Source organism: Canis lupus, chromosome 16, assembly GCF_003254725.2.
Source record: "Canis lupus dingo isolate Sandy chromosome 16, ASM325472v2, whole genome shotgun sequence".
Classification (NCBI taxonomy): domain Eukaryota; kingdom Metazoa; phylum Chordata; class Mammalia; order Carnivora; family Canidae; genus Canis; species Canis lupus.
This window is the reverse complement of record NC_064258.1, coordinates 15,319,023-15,329,866: the sequence shown is the minus strand read 5'-3', so window position 1 is coordinate 15,329,866 and position 10,844 is coordinate 15,319,023. Positions and strand designations below refer to the sequence as shown.

Genomic DNA, 10,844 nt, shown 5'->3' with positions numbered 1-10,844 from the left:
GGGCCCAGCTCCCCCGAGGCCTGCAGCTGCTGCGGGGAGAGCGGGAAGCGAGGCGCGGGGGGCCGCGGGGGAGGGCCGGGGCCGAGCCGCAGGCCCCCGAGCCGCAGGCCGCAGCGACCCTGCCGCGGGCCGCATCCCCTTGGCCGCTATCCGCGAGCTCCAGTCGCTGCTGCAGCGTGTGTGCACCGCGCCGCGGTGGACCTGGAGAAGCGCCCTGACCGTGGGCTGGACTTTTTGTTTGTCCTTTCATACGTTTTCAAGTATTTGTCTAGTTATTTCCAAGAGGTGGAATTGCCCTATCGAAGGCGAGGGACTTTTTTTTTTTTTTTTTTTAAGACTTTCGATGCATATTGCCAAACCTTTTTTCCAGAATGCCCACCAGTTTCTGCTCTTATCTGCGGGAAGTAGATCGGGCACCTGCAGGCGGGCACCTGCAGGCGGGGCTGGGCAGGGCGAGGCCGGCTCCTGCGGGGAGGGGAGGGAGGTTCACAACCGCCTGGCGTCGGAGGAACAGCCTGTGTGGTTCCGCGTAACCAGGCAAGGCTCTGGAGCCGTGACTGAGTCCTTGGGGGGCCCGACTCCCAATGCTTTGAGCAGCTGGAGGGAATCTCTGAAAATGCAGATTTGCCCATGGCCTGCCTTTGCACCCTAAGAGCAGTGGTTCCCCATTGCTCTTGGGGTAAAATCCAGAATTCTGACAGGGCCCACGAGGCCCTGCCTACTCTGCCGCCCTATCTGGGGCTGCGTATCAGCTTCCTAGAACTGCCATAACAAAGTACCACAAACTGGGTGGCTTTACACAACAGAAGTTGAAGGGGAATCTGTTCCTCACTTCTAGCTTCTGGGGGTTGCCAGCGTTCCTTGGCATCCCCTGGCTTATAGACGCTTTGCTCCAATGCCTGCCTCTGGGATCACGTGGCATCCTGCATGGTTGTGTGTGTGTGTGTGTCTTCGTGTTCTCTCCGTGTCACTCTTTTTTATAGTCGGATTAGATTAAGGACCCACCCTAATCCGGTATGATCGCCTCTCAATTTAACTAATTATATATGCAGTGACTGTATTTCTTTTTTTTTAAGATTTTATTTATTTTATGTTTAAAGAGTTTTATTTATCCATGAGAGACAGAGAGAGGCAGTCACAGGCAGAGGGAGAAGCAGGCTCCACGCAGGGAGCCCGATGTGGGACTCCATCCCGGTCTCCAGGATCACATCCTGGGCTGAAGGTGGAGTTAAACTGCTTAGCCACTCCGGCTGCCCAATGACCGTATTTCTAAATAATGCAACATCCGGAGGTCCCTGGAAGGACATGACTTTGCGGGGACGCTACTCACCCCACAGGAGGTGGTCTCCCCTGACTCAGGCAGGCATCCTGGCCTTCTCTCCACTCTTTGGCTCAGACCTCCACCTGAGCCAGGCTCCTCCTGGATCACCCATTCCGCCTAACTTCCCTTTCTCCCACACAGTGTTATGGGGGTATCACTGCCTCAGAGAAGCCCTTCGGAGCCCCTCCACAAACTAGGGTCACCCTGACCCATTTATGGGCTCATGGCAATCCTCATGGTCACCTGGGTGACAGTGTGTCTCCTGGGGACGTCTGTGGCTCCTCCACTGGAAAATCACCTCCGAGAGAACAGGACCCAGGTGGACAGAACAATAACAAACTGAAATTCATGGATTGACCCAGGGAAGCCTATTCCAACAGCAGGCCAGAGGCGGCAGGCCCTGTGTTGAGTCACTGCAGAGAGCCGGTGAGGGGCACAGTGGCTCCTGTGCACCGAGACAAACCGCATTCAGTGCAGGCCCACCTTGCCCCAGGTGGCCCAGGGAAACAAACCCACCATCTGACCTGCCCCACCTCGCTGACCTCTCCTTGGACCCCTGTCTGTGTTCCCCGTCCCTGAGCTGCAGCCACACTGGCACTGTTCACACCGCTGCCTGCTGCCCAGCTAGTCCCTGTGGGTGGGTGTTGTACCCGCAGCCCCGAGTGCTCAGCATCCACCGTTTACCCTCTGGCTTATTCGCACCTTGGCTCAAATTGTCACCTGACAACCTTTTGTCTCCCATCATCTTCTATCACATCACCCCGCTTCGTGTTCCTGTGGTGTCTTCCATATCTGCCACGATCCGTTCCTTTGTCTGTGTTCTTGTCTGTCACCCCACACCTCTCAGGACCCATGTTCCTCCAGGGCAGGGACCATATTTGCCTTGTTCACTGTTGAGCCCCGGTGCTAGCCTGGAACCTGGAACAGAGTGGGCGCTTACTAAGTATTCATTAAAGGATTGAAAGTTCCTTAAACCCCCCTAGTTTCTGCTTTTTCATCTCCAGAACGGGGGTAATCTTGGCTACTCACAGGAGATAATAACTGTACCCACCCTGAAGGGTCCTTGGAAGAATTAAATGGGAAAAGAGAGGTATGAGCAGTGCCTCTGACGCAGCAAACACTCCACATACACATATCTTAGATGGACACACAGCCTAACCACGGAGGAGGGCGAGATGGAGGATGAGGTGGTAAGTCTCCCAGACCCCCAGTGAGTCCACCCTCATGTTCTTCCAGTTGCCCAACCTTTACCACAAATAGATGGAAGCAGTGTGGTACTGTGGAACTAGCCATGGACTTGGACAGGGAGGCCTTGAAATTGAGTCTCTTGGAAACTTTCTGAAGCTGTGTCCTCCTCTTTAAAATGGAAGAACCTATTCCTAAAAAAGCTTAAATGAATTATATGTAAATTTATAATGCAAATTTCCCAAATGAGTATTCCATTGATTCTTTTGATCTTAAAGCAATTACTTATTAGTTATGTCAATAAGAAATGGTCTTGTAATTACTAGAAGGAAATAATTTTTTTTTTGAGAGAGAGAGAGAGATCATGCAGAAGCGGGGATGGGGGGCAGGGGTAAGGAGCAAGAGGGAGAGAGTCCTAAGCAGGCTCCTACCCAAGCACAGAGCCCGACCCAGGGCTCGACCCCAGCACCCTGAGATCATGACCTCAGCTGAAATCAGGAGTTGGACATTTAACCAGCTGAGCAACCAAGTGCCCCTAGAAGGGAATATTCTTTTTTTAAAAAAAGATTTTGGGGATCCCTGGGTGGCTCAACGGCTTAGCGCCTGCCTTTGGCCCAGGGCGCGATCCTGGAGTCCCAGGATCGAGTCCCGTGTCAGGCTCCCGGCATGGAGTCTGCTTCTCCCTCCTCCTGTGTCTCTGCCTCTCTCTCTCTTTCTCTCTCTCTCTCTCATAAATAAATAAATCTTTAAAATAAAATAAGATTTTATTTATGTACTTATTTGGGGGGCGGTTGGGGGAGCAGCAGAGGGAAGGGGACAAGCAGACTCCATGCTAAGCACAGAGCCCAACGCGGGGCTCAATTCCACAACCCTGAGATTATGACCTCAGCTAAAATCAAGAGTCGGAGGCCAATCGAGCCACCCAGGTCCCTCTAGAAAGGAATATTCTTAAAATTTATATTATTTATTGGTTTGGGGGTGCCTGGATGGCTCAGTCAGTTAAGTGTCTTGGGCTCAGGTGGTGATCTCCAGGTGGGATCCAACCCCACATTGGGCTTCTTGCTCAGTGAGGAGTCTGCTTCTCTCTCTCTCTCTGCCCCTCCCCACTGCTCATTCTGTCTCTCAAATAAATAAAATCTTTTTTAAAATATTGGTTTTTCTGATTTTGAAAGTAATACATTTTATTGCAGAAAATTTTTTCTAATTTGATAGCTGAAAAATATTATAATGTTTCAATTTGTATTTCTTTGGTTTAACCAAGATTTATTCTGATTTACTGAGATTGAACACATCCTTGATGGCCTTTGTCATAATCTGTGGGCTCTTTACATGTAGAGGATATTAATTTGTAATATGGTGTCTATCATAAATTATGAGAATATTTTCCCAAGTTGCTGTTAACCTTTTTATTTTGTTCACATTTCTAACTTTTAATGCTTTTCTAGCCAAATCTATTGCTATATTCTATTGCGATTTCTTTCACTGGAATGCTTTCCTTGCTGTTCCAAAATCAGTTAGATATTCATTTATATTCTTTTACTTTTATTTATTTAAGATCGAATGATTGATTTGAAAGAGAAAGAGAGAACAAGCACACCACAGTGAACGCGGTTGAGGAGGTTAGGGGAGTAGAGGGAGAGGGGAAGCAGATGCTGAGTCCCATGTGAGGCTCTATCCCAAGACTCCCCCCCCGCCCCCAGTCATGACCTGAGCCACCCAGGCACCCACTTACTTTTATTTATTTATACACAATGCTTTAATCCACTTGGACTTTGTTTTGATGCACAAGGAGAAGTTCAGGGGCACCTGGGTTGTTCAGCGGTTTGAGTGCCTGCCTTTGGCTCAGGTCCTGATCCTGGGGTCTCAGGATTGAGTCCCACATCGGGCTCCCCACAGGGAGCCTGCTTCTCCCTCTGCCTGTGTCTCTGCCTTTCTTTCTATCTCATGAATAAATAAATAAAATCTTAAAAAATAAAAATAAAAAAAATTTGAAGAAGTTTAGTTGCTACTTGAATACTTTTTCAGAAACAGCCAACTGAATTGTCCCAGTTTATAATTTACATAAACAGCTTTTTCTTTCTGAGCATCTATGACCCCTGTACTATCAGGCAGTAAAACCCAGTGGTTTGTTGTGTGGGCAAGCCAGACTGCGTGGGTTTGTGACCCCACTTTCTAATCATTGCAGGTTAGACTACTTATGTAAGATCTGGGTACCTCAGTTTCCTCATCTGTAAAATGGGCTTAACGATCGATCATAGCCCCATGGTTTGGGGTTGTCACCAGTGGAATGACTGCTGATAAACCCTTGTGATTATTCTCCTACACTGGTCGATCTCCCCTGGCGGTTCCCCATGTCTGGCATTCGGGTGTTCTGTCTTTAGGCTGTTTACAGCTGTGTGTTTGAGTAAACGTCCTCAGATCTCCCAGGACAAGCCCTGCAACATAGCTCCTGTCGTCACAATTCTCATGGCTTAGGGCACCTACTGTTTCATTCCCTGGGCCTGGTCTCGCAGGTACAGCGCAGGCCAGGAGAGGAGAGTGGAGCGAGGGCCCTGGGTGAGGAACAGGGGGAAGAGGAGGAGGAGGAAGGTGGAGGGGAAAATGGGCCCCAGGGGGCAGATGAGAGCAGCTGCTGGACGGAAAACCAGGTGGCGCGTGCTCCAGAGCCAGTGTGCTGAGCGAGGCAAGGGGCTCCGGGGGGCTGGGTCTCCACGTCTAGGCAAGGAGAGGGTCCCCGCACCTCTGCTGCCTCTGCCTGTGGGCGCCAGACCCAGCGATCCACCCAGCTCAGGTAAGGGAGCCAGCTGGCGTTCAGAGCAGAAAGGCCAGTTCAGAAGGAAGCTGGAGGCACGGAGGCCACAGAGGCTGGCAGGCCCGGGTTGGTTGTGTGGGAAGAAGACTGTGTGAGAGACACAAAACAAGTGTACCTGGGACATAGCTCAGGGTCAGAGCACTTGACTGCAGATCTAGAGGTCCCTGGTTCAAGTCCAGATGTTCCCTATAAGGGCTGCATGTTTTAGCCCACATTCTGGCTGCAAAGCAGGTCAGAAAGCACCACCCTGGTCCATTCTGCCCTGTCCTGCCCCCACCCATGAGGTCCAGCCCAGAAGTAGACTATGAGCTATATACCTAAGTTTATATTTGCCAGTAGCCACGTGAAATAAAACAGAGCTCGAATGGCTGAAGAGAGTCAACAGGTACACACTTCAGCTATAAGTCGGTCCTGGGGTGTAAGGTAGAGCGTGGTGGCTGTAGAGAGTAGACTTTCTTTTCCTCAAAGATTCTATTTATTTATTTATTTATTTATTTATTTATTTATTTATTTACTTATTCATTCATTCATTCATTTACAGAAAGCCTACAAGGGGGGGAGGGGCAGAGGAAGAGAGAGAGAGAATCCCAAGCCGACTCTGCACTCCAGGGGCTGGAGGAGGGTCTCCAGCCACCACCCCAGATCATGACCTGAGATGAAATCTAGAGTTGGGAGCCCAACCAACTGAGCCATCCAGGCATCCCTAAGAGAATAGATCTTAAAAGTTCTCATCACAAGGAAAAAGTGTATATAACTATATAGCTATATATTTTTATGGGTGATGGATGTTATAGTTGATGGATGGATAGTTACAGGAGCTGGATGTTAACTAGACTTATTGTGGTGCTCATTTCACAGTATAGACAAATATTTAATTATTATATCATACACCCTAAACTAACACAGTGTTATATCGATTATATTTCAACAAAAGTTGGAAAACTTTTAATTTTCAAATTTTAAAAATATAAATAAAACATACATTTTAAAAATATAATAAATAAAAATATATAATTTTAAAAATATAAATAAAATATATAAGTAAAATAAAATCTTTACAAATAAAATAAATTTAAGATAAAAATAATTTTTAAATGAAAATAAATTTAAAAGCAAATAAAAATTTATAAATAAAGTAAAAAGAAATTAGTGAAACTGATTTCCATATTTTATTTTATTTTTAAAAATTTTTATTTATGATAGTCACAGAGAGAGAGAGAGAGAGAGGCAGAGACACAGGCAGAAGGAGAAGCAGGCTCCATGCACCGGGAGCCCGATGTGGGATTCGATCCCAGGTCTCCAGGATCACGCCCTGGGCCAAAGGCAGGTGCCAAACCGCTGCGCCACCCAGGGATCCCTGATTTCCGTATTTTAATGCAAGATATCAAAAACGCTATAATTTCAACATGTAATCAGTATTAACATTTATAAACATGTAATCAATATAAACATTTATAAACATTATAAATTTGATACTATATGTTTTGTGGAACTTTTGGACTCTTTGAAATCTGGTATTCAGTTTCCTCCTAAAGCACCTGTCAATCCAGACCAGCCACCTGTAGATGATAGGCAGCCTCCTGAGCGTGGGAGGCTTCCTTGTCTTCTTGCAGTTTCTAGGGGACAGGTGGCTGTGGGTATGGGTGTGCTGGTCAGGGTACAAAGAGGCTCCTCTTGCTCCCCAGAGTGTGGTGGGCTGCTCCACCAATTACAGAAAAGAGATTGCAGTAGGCAGGTGGCTCTGGGAGAGGGTAGGAAAACCCAATGAAAATGGCTCTGGGAGGGGGTAGGAAAACCCAATGAAAATGCTTTGATACAACTGCTGAGGTCACTGGTAAGCTTGAAGCAAACTATGCTAATTAAAGAGTATTCTTTGTGCTAATCTTTTTGTATTGCAATATGTAAGTATTTTAGTCACAAGATTTTCATAGGTATTGACTCTTTGCTTCCATTCAAAGTACATTTCTTCCACACGATATTCATAAGACAAATATTTTCACAAAAATATTTATAATACAAAGCTCTTCAAATGAGTATGATGTAGGAGCATGAGTACAGTGGTGGCTAACTCTTATTCTATCACTTACTCTGGAATTTGGGACAAGTTGCTTAATCCCCTGTGTCACTGTCATTCTCCATGAGGATGGTGATACTGGTGGTGAGGATAGTACTGCCACAAATGGTTTTTAAATTACATATATAGGGATGCCTGGGTGGCTCAGCAGTTTAGTGCCTGCCTTTGGCCCAGGGCGTGATCCTGGAGTCCCATGTCAGGCTCCTGGCATGGAGCCTGCTTCTCCCTCCTCCTGTGTCTCTGCCTCTCTCTCTCTCTATGTCTATCATAAATAAATGAATCTTTAAAAAATAAATAAATAACATATATATGTGTGTATGTTACACACACACACATATATATATATAGAGAGAGAGAGCTCTTAGAATAGTTTAGTACATTAGAAGTGTTCAATGAACATTAAGTCTAGTTCTCCCAGGCGGCTTGGGTATAGCTACCAAAGTGAGAAGTCCTGAGCAGGTCTGTTAGCCCAGGCAGGGAGCATAGCCCAGGGGTAGAGCACTTGCCTCTGGATTGCAAGGTCCCTGGTTCAAGTCCAGAAGCTCTCTATGATTATCCCAAAATTCCTTCTAGCCTGATGTTGTCTAGCTCACAGCCTGACATGTGTGCAGAGACTTTGGGTCTTGGGCTCCAGGATTGCCTTTCTCCAAGGACTGGGGGTGGAGAGTTCTCTTCTTATAGAGAGAAATGGTTGCGGGCAAGTAAATGCCATTATTTATATTAAATTACCTGAAAAAGCAAGTGTGTGTAGGTTATGCTACCATTTGTGTTAATAAAGTCTGAGAGAGCCTATGTGCTAATTACTCACGGGTACAGACTATGGAAGATCGTGAAAGAAACTGTTAGTCTGGCTTTCCTCCAAGCACCAGAAGAGGGAGGTTGTCAGATGAGTAAGCAGGAGAATCTTGACTGCCTACATTTTTCACATTTTATTCTTTCAATCTATTTATTTATCCTTTTGTATTTCTGGAGGGGGCTCCTGGGGGGCTCAGTTGGTTAAGCCACTGCCTTCAGCTCGGGTCATGACCTCAGGGTCCTAGGATGGAGCCCTCCACGGTGGGGCTCTCTGCTCCTTGGATGTCTGCTTCTCCCCCTCCCTCTGTCCCTCTACCTGGCTCATTCTCTGTCTCTGTCTCTCTCAAATAAATAAATAAAATCTTTAAATTATAAAATATATCTATTTTTTAATATATCTATTTCTAGTTTTAGGTTCATAGCAAAATTGAGAAGAAGGTACAGGAATTTCCCACATACCCCTGCATTCTGCTCCTCCCCCAGAAACCCCCACCATCCACATCCCCCACCAGCACCCCGTGTCTGTGACAGTGATGCCCATATGGTGACACGTCATAATCACCCATGGGTTTGGACAAACATACGATGACACACATCCATGGTTACAGTACCATGCAGTGTACTTTCACCCCCTAAAAGTCCCCTCTCCCTGCTGATCTCTCCTCACCCCCAGATCCTCTGGGACCACTGAACTTTTTACCCACTCCATAGTTTTGCTTTTTTTGGGAAGCCATTCAGTTTGCAGCTTTTTCAGACTGGCATCTTCACTTAGTAACAGGCATGTAAGCTTTCTCCACATCTTTTCCTGGCCTGTGAGCTCATTTCTTTTTGGGACTGAGTAATAATCCCATTGTGTGGATGTACCACAGTTTATTTATCCACTCGCTTCCTGGGGGACAATTGCTTCCAACTGCATACTTTTTTTTTTTTTAAGACTTTATTTATTTATCCATGAGAGACACAGAGAGAGAGGCAGAGACACAAACAGAGGGAGAAGCAGGCTCCATGCAGGGAGCCCAACGTGGGACCCAATCCCGGGTCTGAATCCCGCCCTGGACTGAAGGCGGCCCTAAACCGCCGAGCCACCCAGGCTGTCCCCAGCTGCATACTTTTTGAACATTGAATCAAGTGAATTCTGCGAGTTCAGTATTTATCTTTTTAAAATAAAATTTACAACTTAAAAATAAATTATATGAGGTCTCACCCACCAACATCGGCGGTGAATCCAGCAGGGGTCTCTTGGAATGTCCTCCCTGTTTCTGCTGTGTTTTGCCAGGATCCCCAGTGTGGACAATCTGCACCAAGGTCCACTCCTCAGCCAGGTCTGCTCCGGCCTCTTCCAGGCAAGCAGCTCCTGTGGGGCTTCCTTCCCTAAGGCCTGAGCCCTGGCGCTGCCCAGCTCTCACTGGTCAAATCTGGAGGTTGCTAAGGCATGGATTCGTTATTCTGAAAATTCATAAGGAAAAGGAAATAATCAAGCATTTGTTCTATACCTTTGTATTAAATATGTTCCAACAGAACCAAATAGCTGATAAAAGATACCTTTCCTTACAGAAGAATTTGAGCTAAGAGGTAGAGAATTGGAATAAAATCACTCGCAGCTCCTAATGATATAGATGCTAAAACCATGAGATAGGGGTACCTGGGTGGCTCAGCGTTGAGCATCTGCCTTCCTCTCAGGGCATGATCCTGGGTCTTAGGATCGAGTCCTGTAGGGCTCCCCACAGGGAGCCTGCTTCTCCCTCTGCCTGTGTCTCTGCTTCTCTCTGTGTGTCTCTCATGAATAAATAAATAAAAACTTTAAAAAATAAAATAAAACCATGAGATAAATGTTTGCTGGGGAAATTGACAAAGTTAACAACACCTCAACACACCAGTTAATCCTGACTTCACAAATAGAGAAACAAGCAGACACAAGAGCATCCCTATACAAAGGAAGAATACAGTTCTTCCAGTGACATCTTCTTAGACTCCTATCAAGCCTCCATCTCTAAAGAGCTTGGCCATGTTGAAAATTGTTAAAGCTGAATACGATGGCCAGTTTTATGTCAACTGACTGGGTCACAAGGGACATAGATATTTAGATAAGCATTATTTTGGGGTGTGCTTGTGATGTATTTCCAGATGACATTAGCATTTGGATCAGTCAAACCCAAGTGAAGCCAACCCCCCCACCCCCACCCCAGGGCCCATGAGCATCATGCGATCCATTGGGGGCCTGAATAGAACAAAGAGGCAGAGGCAGGGCAAGTCATCCTCTCCCTATTTAAGCTGGAACACTGACTTCTCCTGCCCCAAACTAGAACTTACATCAGCAGCTCTCTAGTTCTACAAAGGCCTCACTTCCTTGCCTGTGGGCTTGGACTAGAACCCCATCACCAGCCTTCCTGTGTCTGTAGTTTGCAGATGGGCAATCACGGTTATCTCAGCCTCCCACATCACGTGAACCAATTCCTGATAATAAACCTCTCTCTCTCTCTACCTCCACACCCCCCACCCCATTGCTTCTGTTTCTCTGTCTCTGTGGAGACCCCTGACCACTACATGGAATGATGGGTGTCCCTGCTTTTGTATATATTTGAGGTTTTCCATAATAAAAAATTAAAAATCCCTCTCCATAGGAACCATAGGAAGATAAGTATTTTTAAATGACACAG

The 10,844-nt window shown here is 46.5% G+C and overlaps 1 long non-coding RNA gene across 1 annotated transcript; it reads right to left on the bottom strand.

Moving 5' to 3' along the window:
• Positions 1 to 1,098: 1,098 nt before the first annotated feature.
• Positions 1,099 to 10,244, bottom strand: LOC112664270 (uncharacterized). Its single transcript, XR_003139605.3, has 3 exons — positions 9,830 to 10,244; positions 9,396 to 9,633; positions 1,099 to 2,239 (listed from the first exon to the last, which is right to left on the bottom strand). It is a non-coding gene; the product is annotated as an uncharacterized LOC112664270 (long non-coding RNA).
• Between the last annotated feature and the right edge of the window lie 600 nt (positions 10,245 to 10,844).